Raw genomic sequence first — 14,605 nt, 5'->3', positions numbered from 1 at the left:
TTAAATGAGAAAATAGGCGCCACAGCTTCCACAGTAGTGTGGCACCTGCAGTGCCCAACACCACACCCATATCCCACACACACACACACACCCACACACCCACCTACACACACACACACACACACACACTCACATCCCTTACCCATGCACCAAGGCCAGGTTATCACAGGAACCCCACATTGGCTCCTCTCCCCTCCTGGCTAAAATTACTTATCAGGTCCCTGTTTCCCTCCTTAGCCTGAAATGGCTCCCATGTACCAACTTTGGGGACTCACACTGGAGCCTAATTTCAGTGACCTCTTCTCTAAATCCCTGTCTGACTTTCTAAAGGAAATTTCCTGCTCCTTGACCCTGTCCCCAACTACAACTGGACCCTCTGGCCAGGCTGGTCTTCCTGTCCCAACAATTACCTGCTGGAACCTCCTTTGACTGATTGTCCTGGCCCCACAGAGAGTCACTCTGCTGTGACCTGATGTCCTTCCAACCAGACATGAGCTCCCCAGCCCCAGGACCTCAGGGAGCCAGGCCTCAGGGTGAGGGAGGGTACAGCCTAGCCCACACTTGCTGGTCACTTGCATTGTCCCACAGAGCCTCAACACCCCTGGCAAATGAGTGCTATGGTGTCCATTTTGCAGATAAGAAAACTGAGGCTGGGAGAGGGGAAGAGCTAAGCTCGAGATCACACGGGTAGCTAATAATTATGCCCCAAGCTCCTCCTGGGAACCTGGCCCTGCGCAAAATTCTGTGGTTATGATGTTGACAGAAGATGGGCCCCACACAGATGAGCTCATGGGGAACGAGGAAGCCGGAGCAGCAGCAATCTCAATGCAGAAATGAGGCTGCGGGGACGAGCACTGTCCAGCGCCCAGAGCGACCACACTAGCAGTGAGCCAGCGGGAGGGCGGCACTCCTTCCAAGAACCGGTGGAGAGCCAGGGCTTTTGAGAGACCAAGGTGAGAATAAAATGTTCAGCTTAGACAGAAAGCTGGTTAATGTTCCGCAAGGCGACAAAACCATACCTTTGGAATTATCTTTTCAGCCAGATGGAAGTCGCTCACACCTCCACCAGACAAAACCTCCAAATTAGCACCAAGGGTGGTTTTATAAGATCTGGGCCCTAATTGAACAGCTAAGACAAACTCAAGTTATATATTCCTGACAGAATTAACCAATCCTCTAGTGGGTCTTTGAAACATGCCCCAGCGTGGCAGTGAAAGGGAACGAACGTCACCTTTCTTTGCCTTCTTTCCAAGTTTGGGCCGGGTTCTTATTAGGGGAAAGTGCGTAGGCCTCGTTCAGCCTGCATGGGGCAGGAAGTCTCCCCAAAGAGGAAATTCCTGAGCTGAGACCTAAAGTGTGAGTAAAGATGAGCCAGACAGTGCCAGGAGCCAGTGCCAGGCAGAGACCAGCCTTCCCTGTGTGAGCTGGCCCCTGCCACACTCTGCAGCTCCGCCTTCCATGGCTCTCTCCAACGCCCCCTGCACTGGCAACACCAGCCAGCAGTCTGTTTCTAAAGTGAGCCACAGGGCCTTTGCATATGTTCCCTCTGCCTACAACACTCACTGGGTCTTTCCTGCCTACCCTCCAAACTGCCATAGCAACTGTGGCCAGCACTTCTCCCTGGGAACACTTATCATCATTTGTAATTACACTTGGCCTCACAGTGCTTGATTAACATCCCTCTGCTCTACTGACCTGGGAGCTGCCTCCGGGTAAGGAGGATGCTGGATTTCCCTGCCCAGCCTACAGGAAGCATCCAACAGTATTTGTTGGGTGGAGAGGAGGAATGAATGGAGGAAGGGAGGATGGAGGATGAATGGAGGAGGTATATTGATAGATACATGGAAGGATGGGTAGACAGGAGGATGGGATGAGATGGATGGATGGATGGATGGATGGATGGATGGATGGATGGATGGGCGGGCAGACAGAAAAATGAGAAGCTGGATTGAAGGTTGGATGGACAGATGGGAGGCTGGATAGGAGGATGGATGAATGGATGGATGGACAGACAAATGGGAGGTTGGATGGGAGGATGGGAGGAGGGATGGGGTGGAGGGAGGAAAGTGAGAGGGAAGAAAGGACCTGGAGTTTGGATGCTGCTTGGATCTCAGGGGAAAGGAGCGCTCTGGCTGGCAGCTTGGAGCTGGATTCAAACCCCAGCCACCTGACTGCTCCCTCGGAGTTCGTCTGCCTTTCATCGTGATCCCGGGTTAAGAGCGTTCACTTTTTAAAAACGGCACGCAAGCTCCCCAGCAGGCAAGGAGCCCGTGACCCCCTGTCTGAGCCTTTGGTGCCTCTTCTAGGGAAGCTGGGGCTATACTTAGAAAACAGGATGAAAGATGGCAGAGAGATTTCTCTGTCCTAAAATTGCACAACCCAAGCTCTGCAGTGAGTGGCCCAACTTTGAGAGCCACCAGCGATTGGCCACTCAGCAGATGCGTCCTCCTGGCCCCACTTCAAGGACAACAAGCCAGGCCCTGGTGGTGGAAGGTGCCGCTCCCACCCGCCCGCCTCCTGCCCCCGCGGGCCACTCTGGGAGGGGTCAGCTGGTGCCGCAGCAGGTCGGGTGGATCCGGGCCACGGACCTGTCTCCAGAATGAGGCTGGGTGAGAGTTTAATGGCGGGGAGGCTGAGGCCTGACTGGGGCTGTCGGCCGGGTTCTGCCACCACTCCCTGGGTGCCAGTAAGTGCACCCCGTGCACATGCAGATTAACGCATTAGCGCTGATATTATGTGCGGGACGCAGAGGCGCTTGAGCAGCCAGGCCGGGAGCTGCCATTACCGCAGGACCTTTTGCTGGAGATTTTTTCTCGGGGCAATTAAATCTTCAGCTGTCTCCTCCCAGGGAGTGCCAGCTTGCATTTTAATTATTCTTAAAAGAGGGAAGTAGGGGAAAGGACACATGGCAAAGAATTAAAAAATAACAATCTGCTTTATAAACAGGGCCATCCTTTGGCGGCTGTGTGTCTCTGTTGGGAAGCTTCTCCCCCCATCAACTCCACATGCCCTTGACCTTCGGGCTCCAGGCTCCCAGGGGCCTCTTCCTGGGGAGGTGGGGAGGGGAGGGAAGGAGCAAGTGTCCTGGGTGTGAAATATGTGTTGGTGTCAGCAGCCCATGTGACTCACGGTCCTCTCTGCACTTTCCCCCACGTCCTACGAGGTGGAAGTTATTAACCTCATTTTACAGATGAAGAAACTGAGACAGAAAATAATCGGTAATAACATGACTTAGAGCAATAAAAAGGAAGGAACGGCAGCTACAGGCAACAGGCTGGGGGCATCTCAAAAACTCCATCTCAAAAATGGAGTCGGAGCTAAGGAATGCAAGCTATGGTTTGGTTCATGTCAAGTTCTAGAACCTGCAAAACTCACCTGTCAAGGTGTCGGGGGAGAGGGAGGGAATTGACCAGAAGAGTCAGAGAAACTTGTGGAGCAATGGAAGTTGTTCTTTACCTTGATTGAGGTGGTGTCTAGAAGGAGGTATCATCTATGAGAGCTCATCAAACTGTATCCTTAAAGATGAATGCATTTTAATCCTAGTGGCTTGGAGGATCGCAAGTTCAAACCCAGCCTCAACAACTCTTTGAGGCCCTAAGCAACTCAGTGAGACTCTATCTCTAAATTTTAAAAAAAAAAAAAACATAAAAAGAGCTTGGGATGTGGTTCAGTGGTTAAGTGCCCCTGGGTTCAATTTCCTGTACCCTCCCCCCCAAAAAATAATAGCACACTGGTGAGTTAATATTTATCTAGACCTCACCACACACCAACTCTTCTTGTCTGCACTTCCCACGAGTTGAACGGTTGATCCCTTGTGTCCATCTGTGACACAAGCTTTAGGAGCATCCTGGTCCCCAGAGGAGGAAACTGAGGCCAGGCAACGTTCAGATATGTGCCCAGGAGACCCCTCGCAGAAGGCAAGCCTGGGCTCAGGACTATGCAGGCTGAGGCTACGCCTTAAAAGTGAAGTCCGGGACTTCCCAGCCCGTGAGCGCCAGCGGCAGGGTTGGATCGGGGCCTCTCCTGCAGAAGGGCAGCTCCAGCATTGGGTAGAGAAACATTTATTCAGCCTCTCCGTGGGTAGACACGCGGAGAACAGACTAACAAGCCCCGTCGGGAAGAAAGGGGATCCCCAGATAATCAGAAAAATAAACATGACCTGGGTGTGGTGACGTGTGTCTGTAGTCTCAGTACTCAGGAGGCCAAGGGCAGAGGCAGGAGGATGGTGTGAACCCCAGGAATCCCAGGCTGGCCTGGGCAGCACAGTGAGACCCCATCTCAAAAAAAAAAAAATAGAATGAAAGAAAATGGGAAGTCAGCGACAAGATCCAGACAGTCCACACCACACCCTCAGTCACATTTTCTCACCCAGAGCTGCTGCCCCAGCATGCAACAAATTCCTGAGCCACCTGCTCCTTCCCTTCCAAGCTGTGTGCACTGCTGATGCAGGGCAAGTTGCGTGGTGTCATCTTTCAGGAACGGTGGCAAAGGCCCTTTGAAGTCCTCTGTCCTGCTCTAGGCATCTGGAGCCTGGAACTCCGCTATTTCACAAGTGCCCCCCCCCCCATGCATTCCCCTGTTGAGGGTGCCAAGAGAGTCACATTCTAAGCCTGGGTGACAGCTGGGAGCCAAACGACTGAACCAAGCCATCGGGCCCTGTGGAGCCCCATGTGGCCCGGACTCGAGGAACTGGGACGTGGCTTCCAGGCCGCCTTCTCCAAATGTTGACGTCCCTGGCTTGTAGTCACTGGGCGCTGCTGCGCTGCGGGTCTCTGATGGGCACTGGGAGCACATTATGTAGTGCATTCCTCTCCATAGCTCTGGGCCATTGTCCATGGTTCCCAGAGAAGGAGAGTGGCTTGCCCAAGATCACACAGAGTTCTGGGAGCAGAACTGGCCTGTTCACAGCCAGAAACCACCTCTGTACCCCAGTGACTCAATATCTGGAAATCAGACCCTCTGACTTCCTGCACTTCCCAGCTCTATTATGAACTTGGGCAAGTTTCTGTGCCAGTTTCCTCCTTGGTGAACGGTGCCCCAAATCAAACTGACCCCAGAAAGTCACTGTGACAATCCAGGGAGACAAGTGAATATGTTAAGAGTGGAGAGAGCTGGCCCAGGTGGCTGTGAGTGCTCAAAAAATGGTGGCAATGTGAATTGTGTGGACTTTGGTTATTTTATGCTTTTTTGTAAGTGGGTTCATATCTACCATACTTCTTTGGGGCACCTTTCAAGTAAGACTTTTAAACAGCTTCAGGGAATCCTAGTGTTTGTTTTCTCATTCCCCAAACACAGAGCAGGCATCTTCTGGGTATCATGCAAGGGCCCCTGCACCCCCCACCCCCATTTAGTCTTTGCCCTCGGTTCTAGTGGGAGAGATAATTAATAAGAGGACAAATGAATAATTGAGACCGTGTCACCTTCTGCTGAGTGCCATGAAGAAAATAAAATGGACAAAGTGATGGGGAGATGCTGTTGGGGTGCGGGGAGTAGTTTAGATGGATGGATGGTGTTTGTACTGCCCCCTGGAGGAAGAGAAGGGCACAGCAGGGAAGGCAGGAAGAAGCCGGTAGAATATTCCAGGCCAAGTGAAGAGCCAGGCCAGAGGCCAGACAGAGGCCAGAGGCCAGAATGAGCTCCAGGAGAAAGAAAGTGAGCATTTGTTTTTATTTTTGTTTTTGTGGGGGTTTTTTTGGGGGGGCACTCAACCACTGAGCCACATCCCCAGCCCTATTTTGTATTTTTTTTTTAGAGACAGGGTCTCACTGAGTTGCTTAGGGCCTTGCTAAATTGCCAAGGCTGGCTTTGAACTTGGGACCCTCCTGCCTCAGCCTCCCGAGCCGCTGGGATTCCAGGTGTGTGCCACTGCACCTGGCTAGAGAGTGAGCATTTCTTAATTGACACGAGTGAGGCAGGCCTGTGGGGCTGGTGAGGAGCGTGGGTTTTGGACTGAGAGAATTGAAATGCCCCTGGGGCAAGGGACGTTGGCCACATGTGGAAATGCACTGGAAGGACACCTTCAGGCCATAGAGTCACAGAGACACCTGCAAGGGGCAATGAGGCAGGGACTCGGGGAGGCAGCCTCCAGCTAGAATGTGCCTCTCCCAGGGAGCCCACAGGACCAGCCGATGGGGAAGAAGGGCTGAAGGGAAAGGAAAGATAAGTCACCGATGACAGATGTCACCATGATCATTTAATTAACAAATTCCCTATTGATATACATTTGGGTTGCTTCTATTTTTTCCCTCCTTGCAAATAATTTTGACAGAAACATCACTGCCTAGAAATTCCCAGAAGTGAAATGGTCAGGTCAATCAATATGTGAACACTTTTGGTCGTTTCCAGACTGTCACATGCCCTCATCCCACTCCTGTCCAACGCTCAGGGGCTCCAGTTCCCTCTCTTGGACTTTCTCCACCTGCTCCACTCCTGGGACCGCTCTCTGCCCATCCCCTCCACCCCTGGCACAAACTCCTGAGCCTCAAACGCATTTGGATTTCTTGTCGCCATCTGGAATTAGAAACCTTAAGAAGAAACCCTCAGAAGCAAGCGAAGTGGCTGCAAAACCTGCCCAGGGGCCTCCTTTTCCCTGGGAGTCAGAGAAAGGCCTCCAACACCCTGAAGTGGGCCAATTTACTCCTATTCTTCCAACAACAAAGAATTTGCTTTTCTTTCTGTTCAGTCCTGAAAACAAGTCCCCCCACTGAGATGGCAGGGAAACCAGGCCCCGAGGTAGAACTGCAAAACTGCCGGAGGATCAGTTGCAAAGCCCTTCTTCCCACCCCTCGTGTGGGCCAACAACCTAGAGAGCCGCCCTCTGAGCCCTCCACCCTCGGGGACCCAGTGGGCCTTCCCATTGCCAAGCTGGTCAGTGTCCCTGGTTGTGGCCACCACCTGCCAGTGGAGAGCTTTTGGCTTCCATTCCGCCCAGCTCTGCTGCCAGGGTTTCCTTTTCATACACGACCTTTTAAAAGAAAGGATTTTCTTTTAATCAGCAGCCACTGCATCTGCAAAGCTTGAAGCCACATTTTAGTATTTCTCCCTACTTAGAGCTTGTGCATTTGGTTCATTTTGGGGGGAACTTAAGATTTCAGAGCTTCATGACTGGCAGGCCTGCAGTATCTCATGCTAACCTTGGCATGGGGGGAAGCCAACGTTGGAGATGGCGTGTGTTATCTTTCCAAATGGAGCTGGTGAGCTACTTAATTGAGAGAAGATTTTGTAACACGCTGCTTATTCATATCGCACCCCCTTCTTACCCACAAGGTACGTACTCGGAGACCCTCAATGGATGTCCCAAACCACCGAGAACCCTGAGCCGCATCTATTCTCTTGTTGTGCCATTCATTCATATCTGTGAAAACATGCCAAGCAAAATTATGGACAAGGGAAAACTACTGTGTCTTATCTTTTAAGACAAATGACTTTTTCCCCCTAGTGAGACGGATGAATAGCAAATTCAGATTTGACACAAATAGAAATTATTATTAATTAACTGCATTGACAGTGTCAACGGCCAGGCTGGTGGGCTACTGGTCTCTTTTTATTATCTTGGTAACTCTATACAGGAGGTATGGGGGGTTTTGTATGCATTTTACAGGTGAGGAAACCGAGGCACTGTGAATGTATGCTACCTGGAATTTACTTGAAGACACTGGGCTGGTCAAGGGCACAATCAGGGAGCAATCCCCCATCCCAGGACCCTTCCTTGGCCCCTGGTCAGCCTAGAAAAGCCTGAGTTCGGTTTCACAGAATTCCCTCCCCGTATGGTTCTGGGTTAATAGTGGTCATGTGCCAAATTTGGGGGCAGGTGGGGATGTACCAGGGATTGAATTGAGGGGCACTCGGCCACTGAGCCACACCCCCAGCCCTATTTTGTATTTTTTTAGAGACAGGGTCTCACTGAGTTGCTTAGTGCCTTACTTTTGCTGAGCTGGCTTCGAACTTGTGCCCTCCTGCATCAGCTTCCCAAGTCTCTGGGATCACAGGTGTGTGTCACCATACCTGATTCACGTGCTGTGGATTTGCTCAAGGTTTCCAAGGCTGCAGCGAAGAGGCCACCGTGATGATGGGCATCGGGGCTGGAGTGGCCGCTGGTTCCCCACGTGGCTGCTCTGCTGTTCATGGCGTGGCAGAGGTCAGCGCTCGCTCCCCCTCAGCTCCTGCAGCCACGGCCAGCCCTCCTCCTTCCCCTGGGCCAGGAGGACATGCAGCTCCTATGGGCAGGTGGCAGGTCTCATGTAGGTCGCTGTGGGGGCACACTGGAGGTACTGACAGACAGATGCATTCCCCTCTGTCCTTCCTCTCTTTTCCAACTGGCTGCTGGTCCAGCTCCTCAGACCTTCCAGGTCCACCCTGGAGGCAGAGGTGGCCCCAGCCAGTTCCCACAGGGCACAAGGTCACAGCCTCAAGGTGAATCCCTTGTTCTGGGCACAACTCCATCTTCTGTGGGTGGTGGGTTTTTGTTGTTGTTGTTTGTTTGTTTTGCTTTTTGTTATCTGCAGCCCTGGGGATTGAACACTGGGCCTCGGGCTCGGTATGCTACCCCTGAGCCACGCCCCCAGCCCCCTTACCCTGGATCACTCACAAAGGCTCTGCTTCTCTGGTGGCACCCTGACTGCTGCACAGGGGGCTGATTTTATTTATTTATTTATCACTTATTATTGGTTTGCTCCCCTTCACCTAGATTTGACAGATTCAATTAAATTTCAATTTCACAAAATTAATGAATACTTCTTAGTGTATCTCACGCAATATTTATGACATATGCTAAAATTATTTGTTGTTTGTCTGAAATTCAAAACTAAGTGGGCATGGGATCCTGGATTTTACTGGTAACCACCCTGTCTCCATCCCCCAGAGAGACCTACCAGACTGAGCCGGTCTCCTTAGCCAGACGTGACAGGAAGAGTATTCAAGACTGTACATGAGCAACAGGCTGAGCCGTGGAGGCCGGAGCAGGACAGGCTGAGGTGCTACTGCAAGACCGCAGTGTCTCCCTGAGGAGGAAATGCAGAGCTGGGAAGTCCTCCAGGGGCCACTAATCCACCCACTGATGACCACTGCCTTCAGGAGAGCGCCCAGCTTCCTGCAAGAGGCACTTAAAGGCCACCTCACCTTCTGCCCAGCTCATACCTCCACCTGGGGACTTGATTGTCCCTAAAGACAACCTCTTCTCATGCACAGCCACACAGCACACCTTGGCTCCTCTTGCCTGTGTCCTGTGTAAATTTCTATTCATCCCTCACACTCCAATGCCTAATTTCTTAATTAAATAAGGAGCACATGGGCTAACGGACCCACCCCGAGGAGCTGTGAGAGACAGAGGCAGAAGAACCCTCTGGCCTCAGTCTCCACAGACTCTCATCCTATCCCCTGAGGATAGGTTGGACTTAGAGATGAGTGTTTTGACCGTGCAGTGGCGCGCATCTATAATACCATTGGCTCGGGAGGTTGAGGTGGGAGGATCACGAGTTCAAAGCCAGCCTCAGCAACCTAGTGAGGCCCTGAGCAACTTAGCAAGACCTTGTCTCAAAATAAATAAATAAATAAATAGGGCTGGGGCCGTGGCTCAGCGGTAGAGCGCTCGCCTTGCACGTGGAAGGCACTGGGTTTGATCCTCAGCACCACAGAGAATAAAAAAAAAATAAAGGTATTGTGTCTAACTACCACTAAAAAAATATTTTAAATAGATAGGGCTGGGGATGTGTCTCAGTGGTTAAGCACCCCTGGGTTCAATCCCTGGTATTAAACAATTTTTTTAAAAGAGTGTTCTGGAGTACGGGGGTTGTTTTTTTTGTTTGTTTGTTTGTTTTTGTTTGTATTTCTTTATTTTTTTTAAACTAGCAATATAGTGTGTGGGGACAAGTGCATGAGTACTGCATACATGGCATACGTTAAGGGCGTCTGAGTGGCCGGGAGCACTTGTCCCCATGATAGTGGTCCAGAATGAGGGACGAGAGGGCTGGGCTGAGGCTTGGTGGTAAAGCGCTTGCCCAGCATACAGAGGCCCTGCGTTCCATCCCCAGCACCCACCCTGCACCCACCAAAAACAGCACGAGGGACGTGGCCAGCAGACTTGCCTAAGGTCGGCTTCTGGCTCTGCTGCTTACTAGCTGCCTTCCCTGGGCCTCAGCTGGGCATCTGTAGAATGGGCATGAGAAAAGTCCCAACCTCTTGAGGTTGCTGAGAGGTGGTGTGAGTTGGACGCCTGGCTAAGCTCCCAGCAGAGCCTAAGCACACTGCGGGGTTGCACTGCGGCTGCTGTCACCCGGGCTTGGGGGCTTCATGAAGGAAGACGATCTGCTCCAATTCCACAAAAAACGCTCTCTGTGCCGGACTCTCCAGGAGACGTCTGTGTGCAGCCCTCTGGCTCCTAAGGGTTGTTAAGCCCTTCAAATTCCCATCCTGCCATTTCTAATGTGTGACCTTGAACAAGTCAGGTCAGCCTTGCTCACTTCATCTGCCAAATGGGGAGGATGATACCACCTGGCAGAGTCCAAGCAGGGAGCACCTGCACCGGTACACGGGCCTGGAGACTTGGACCCTCTGCCTACTGCCATTTCTGATTCTCCTCATGGCTGTTCTTAAAACCAAGGAAAAATCCAGATAAACCCACTGTCCCTGGCCCAATTCACCTCCTCTCAGCTAATCTCCAACCACCTTTCCCTGCGCTTCAGCCCATGAACACCCCCCAGTCCTATCCCCGGGGAGGAAGAGTTGAGCTCAGGTCCCCTGTGTCCTTGCACTCGGCCGCGGCTCTGTGAATCAACTCTTTCTCTTTTGCAAAATTCATCCGTGTCAGTGACAGGCACATCGTGCTGCTGGCATAACAGGGCCTGGTTCCGTGACATTCTGTGTTTCCATTTCAGTTTGCATGTAACTCTCCCCCACAGTCGCAAACCCTTGAGGACTGGGCCCCATGAACAAGTCTGTACCCAAACCACAGGACATCCAAATACGCAGAAAGAAAGCAGGAATTAAGGCAAGAATCAGCCATCCCCTCTCTCCTTTGACCCCTGGCCCATCTGACCAGGATCTGATCAGAGGAATCGATCAACAGCCCTTGCTCCTTCCCCTATCTTTTCTAGGAATCACAACTTAGGTTTGTAGCTGTCTAATTTATTATTATATGGTGCGGTGCAGAGTAATTACACGCTGTGGTATAATTTGTTATAACTTGGGCTGAGGCCTATAACTGTATAATTTATTATTATACAGTACGGTGCTGAATAATACGAAGAGTATATAATTTATTTCAGGCTTATGAGCCTAACCTGTAATCCAAATGCAGCACGCCGACTCTGTGGATGAGTTAATGTTTCTACGGTAACCTCGACTTAGATCTTTCTTCTCTTCCAACTTCTTTCCTTGAGGCTTTCAGAAGACAACCTGATAGTGCTGCCAAGTTCCTGGCACTTTTATATTTTAAACAAAAGTGAAATCTTGGATAATCCTGGCCCAGGTTGAGCATGTGTTACATATTGGGTCATGAAAAAAAAAGACAGCCCAAAGCTGTCACCTTGTCCAGTAACAGTTGTCATTACAGGGAGGTCACAGCTTGCCCGAGGACATGCCAATAGCAGGTGGAAAACCATGACCAGACTCCAGCTTCCTGGGTCCCCAGCAGGCTCCCTGGCACGCGGCATCTCCATACATTTGATAACTAATTTTTGTTCTGTTTTCAGCCCTGGGAATATGTCATTGGACCAGAAAATGTTCTGTCCTCATGGAGCTTGCTGGCTGAGGGCTGGGAGCATCAAGCTTCCAGGTCCCTGTTTCATAAAGTGTCCCTGGGATCGGCGTCATCTGTATGGCCTGGGAGATGGAGAGAAATGCAGCAGCATCTCAGCCACCTTGACCTGCTGAATCACAGTCTGCATTGTAACAAGACCCCCTGGGATCCACATGGCTGACAAGCTGGGCTTGAGTTTCTGTAGCATTTAGAAAAAGCAATTTCTACCTGCGCTTCCCTCCCTGGAAAATTCACACCCTCTTGCTGGGGTTTAAAGCAGAGCTCCTTCTGTTTCTACCTCTCCTTCTCCTCCTCCTTCTTCTTCTTCAACATATATAGATTTTCATCTTGGTCACAAAAGTTCATTGCATGCTTTTTGGAAATCACAAACATGCAAACACATGCACGCGTAAACACGTCGTTGAGTGTGCACGCACGTGCACACACACACACACACCCATACACACACACAAAGAAAATCAAAATCACCCAAATTGCTCACCATCCAGAGATGACACCATTAATATCTCCTCATCTGCCAGACGTTTTTATACACTTTTTTTTTTCAACAAAATATCAAGAAAAGGTAGAATCACGTTGCCTGTTAGTTCTCGACATGGAGCATGCACCCACAGGAAGGCTGGCTCAAACACAGATTGCTGAGCCTGACCCCCACAGGATTTCAACCAGAAGCCCTGAGACCATGCCTGGGGACTGGCATGTCTAGCTAGTTCCAGGTGGTGTGGAGTCACTGGTCCGGGGACCACACTTTGGGAACCACTGGACTCTGGGCCTAAGCATCAGTGGTTGGAATCCAGCTCTACCACCTGCTACCTGGCCACAGGGTAGATTCTGCAGCTAGAAGGACAGTACCCACCTCTTAAGATCATTCTGAGAACTACATGAGCTAATTAAATTAGCAAGGCACAAAGGAAGCATTAATTACAATAAATATGCCTATAATTTTAAAATCTAGGTTTCTTAACAATCGTTCATAAGCATTTTTGTCATGTCTTTATTCTTCTGTGTATTTGTTTTTAAAGGCTCCTGGATTGTCCCTCATGTTGATGCATCGGTCTGGTCCCCAGTCTTTGACTACACAGCACTGTGATGAGCATTCCCGTGGATAAATCACCGCACCTGTCTGCATATTTCCTGAGGACAGAATGTGCTAAATGTGAAATCGCTGAGAAAAAAATCACATGACTGTGTTTAAGGCTTTTGATAAATTTTGCTAAATGGTCTTCCAGAAAAATTAAACCCATGCAAAATGCTACCAGCCGCCGACGAGATATCTTTTCTCTACAATCTCATTAATGTCCCATGTGACTGTTTCTTTTTTTTTAATCATGTCAATATTTTGTTTGTTCATTTGGATTTCTTGGATGACTACTGAAATGGGGACCATCCCTCCCTCAAATATCTTAGGGCTTTAAGTTTTTAAAAATTAAAAATCCCTCAACGACTGTGTCTGCGTGGTTAACAAGCCCTCTCCTCTGACTCAGCCTTGGCTTTACTCCATGCTTCTCACCCTGTGGGAGCAGAGGCGTCATCTCACAGGTAACAGCTGCCTGATTTAAATCCCACCTGTGCAGCTGGTAACATACCTCCCACTTAATAGACGGGTGTGCATTCGGAGAGGCTGGCAAGAGTAAGAGGGCAAACAGAGGAAGGGAAAGCATTGATTTGTTCAGCCCAAATCTCCTCATCTCTCCATAGCCATGCCCTCTGCTAAACATGGAGGATGCAAAGCCAAGGAAGTTTCCAAGTCCACGTTGGGGCTGGGGGAAAACAGGGTGCAGATGAAATCCAAGGGGTGGGGATTTCACGAAAGAAATGGTACCAGCTTTGAAGTCAGAGAGGTTATGTTTCTGTCTCATCCAACTCCTAACTTTGGGCAATAAAAGTGAACTCTTCTTAGACTATTTTTAGGCTTAAACCTGTTAAAATAGCAAATGGAGAAAAAATCTGAAAACAGGTAAGGTATGAATCTCAAAATGTCAACTCAAAGGCCAAATATTGTTTGGCTCATCCAGCGTTTTTGCAAAATTAAAAGAAAAATCGGGATGACTTAGGTTACTGATTTTCTAGAAATATATTGGTTCTTTAAGAGAAGATCAAGGTTCACTCATTGACTTCCACTGGCTGAGCTGGAGTAAGAGAGAATGATCCTCTTTCTTGGAGCAAAAAACTGGGAAAATTATATATATAGAAAACAGCAGTTGTCAAGGCGTCGGACAGCAGACCACAAAGGAGAGCCATTCCCAAGAGACACGGAACAGAAAGTGAGAACAGAAGCCCAACCATTGCCCCGCCGACTCCTGGAGAGAGTGCTCAGGCCAGGGCCCAGGAGAGGGAACCCACCGGAGCTCAGTGCTCTCCCTGAGTTCAGGAGACGCAACTGGGAGGCTGCTGGGTTTGAATATTTCTGTCCTCAACCTCCACTATAGCAGCAGGGCATTTGGGGAGGTGTTTAGGTCATGGATTGATGCTGCCATAGAAGGGCTTGATGGAGCGAGTTCATCCTTTGGCCCTTCCACCTTCCTCCATGTGACCACACAGCATTCCTCCCCCACAGAGGATTCGGCTTTCATGGCGCCATCTTGGAAACAGAGACTGGGCCCTCTTCTGACGCTGAAGCTGCTAGTGTCCTGACCCTGGACTTTTCTGCCTCCAGATATTAGAAATAAGTTTCTATTCTTTAAAAATTGCCCATTCTCAGATATTCTGTTTTAGCAGCACAAATGCACTAAGACAGGGGCCAAGGTGGCTAGAGGTCACAGGGCAGGTATCATGGAGAAGAAACGAGGGAGAAGGAGATGGACTGTGCATGTGCGAGAGCGTACGTGAGCTCTGGAGATCAGCAGAGGG

General features: G+C 50.2%; 1 long non-coding RNA gene across 1 annotated transcript; it reads left to right on the top strand.

Annotated features, from left to right (window-relative positions):
* The first annotated feature begins 2,524 nt into the window (after positions 1-2,524).
* Positions 2,525-13,010, top strand: LOC114079560 (uncharacterized). The gene is made up of 3 exons (XR_003580498.2): positions 2,525-2,609; positions 11,688-11,883; positions 12,778-13,010. It is a non-coding gene; the product is annotated as an uncharacterized lncRNA (long non-coding RNA).
* The last annotated feature ends 1,595 nt before the right edge of the window (positions 13,011-14,605 follow it).

The sequence above is a fragment of the Marmota flaviventris genome, chromosome 2 (assembly GCF_047511675.1).
Source record: "Marmota flaviventris isolate mMarFla1 chromosome 2, mMarFla1.hap1, whole genome shotgun sequence".
Lineage (NCBI taxonomy): Eukaryota > Metazoa > Chordata > Mammalia > Rodentia > Sciuridae > Marmota > Marmota flaviventris.
The sequence above is the reverse complement of the archived record's forward strand: the minus strand, read 5'-3'. Positions and strand labels throughout refer to the sequence as shown.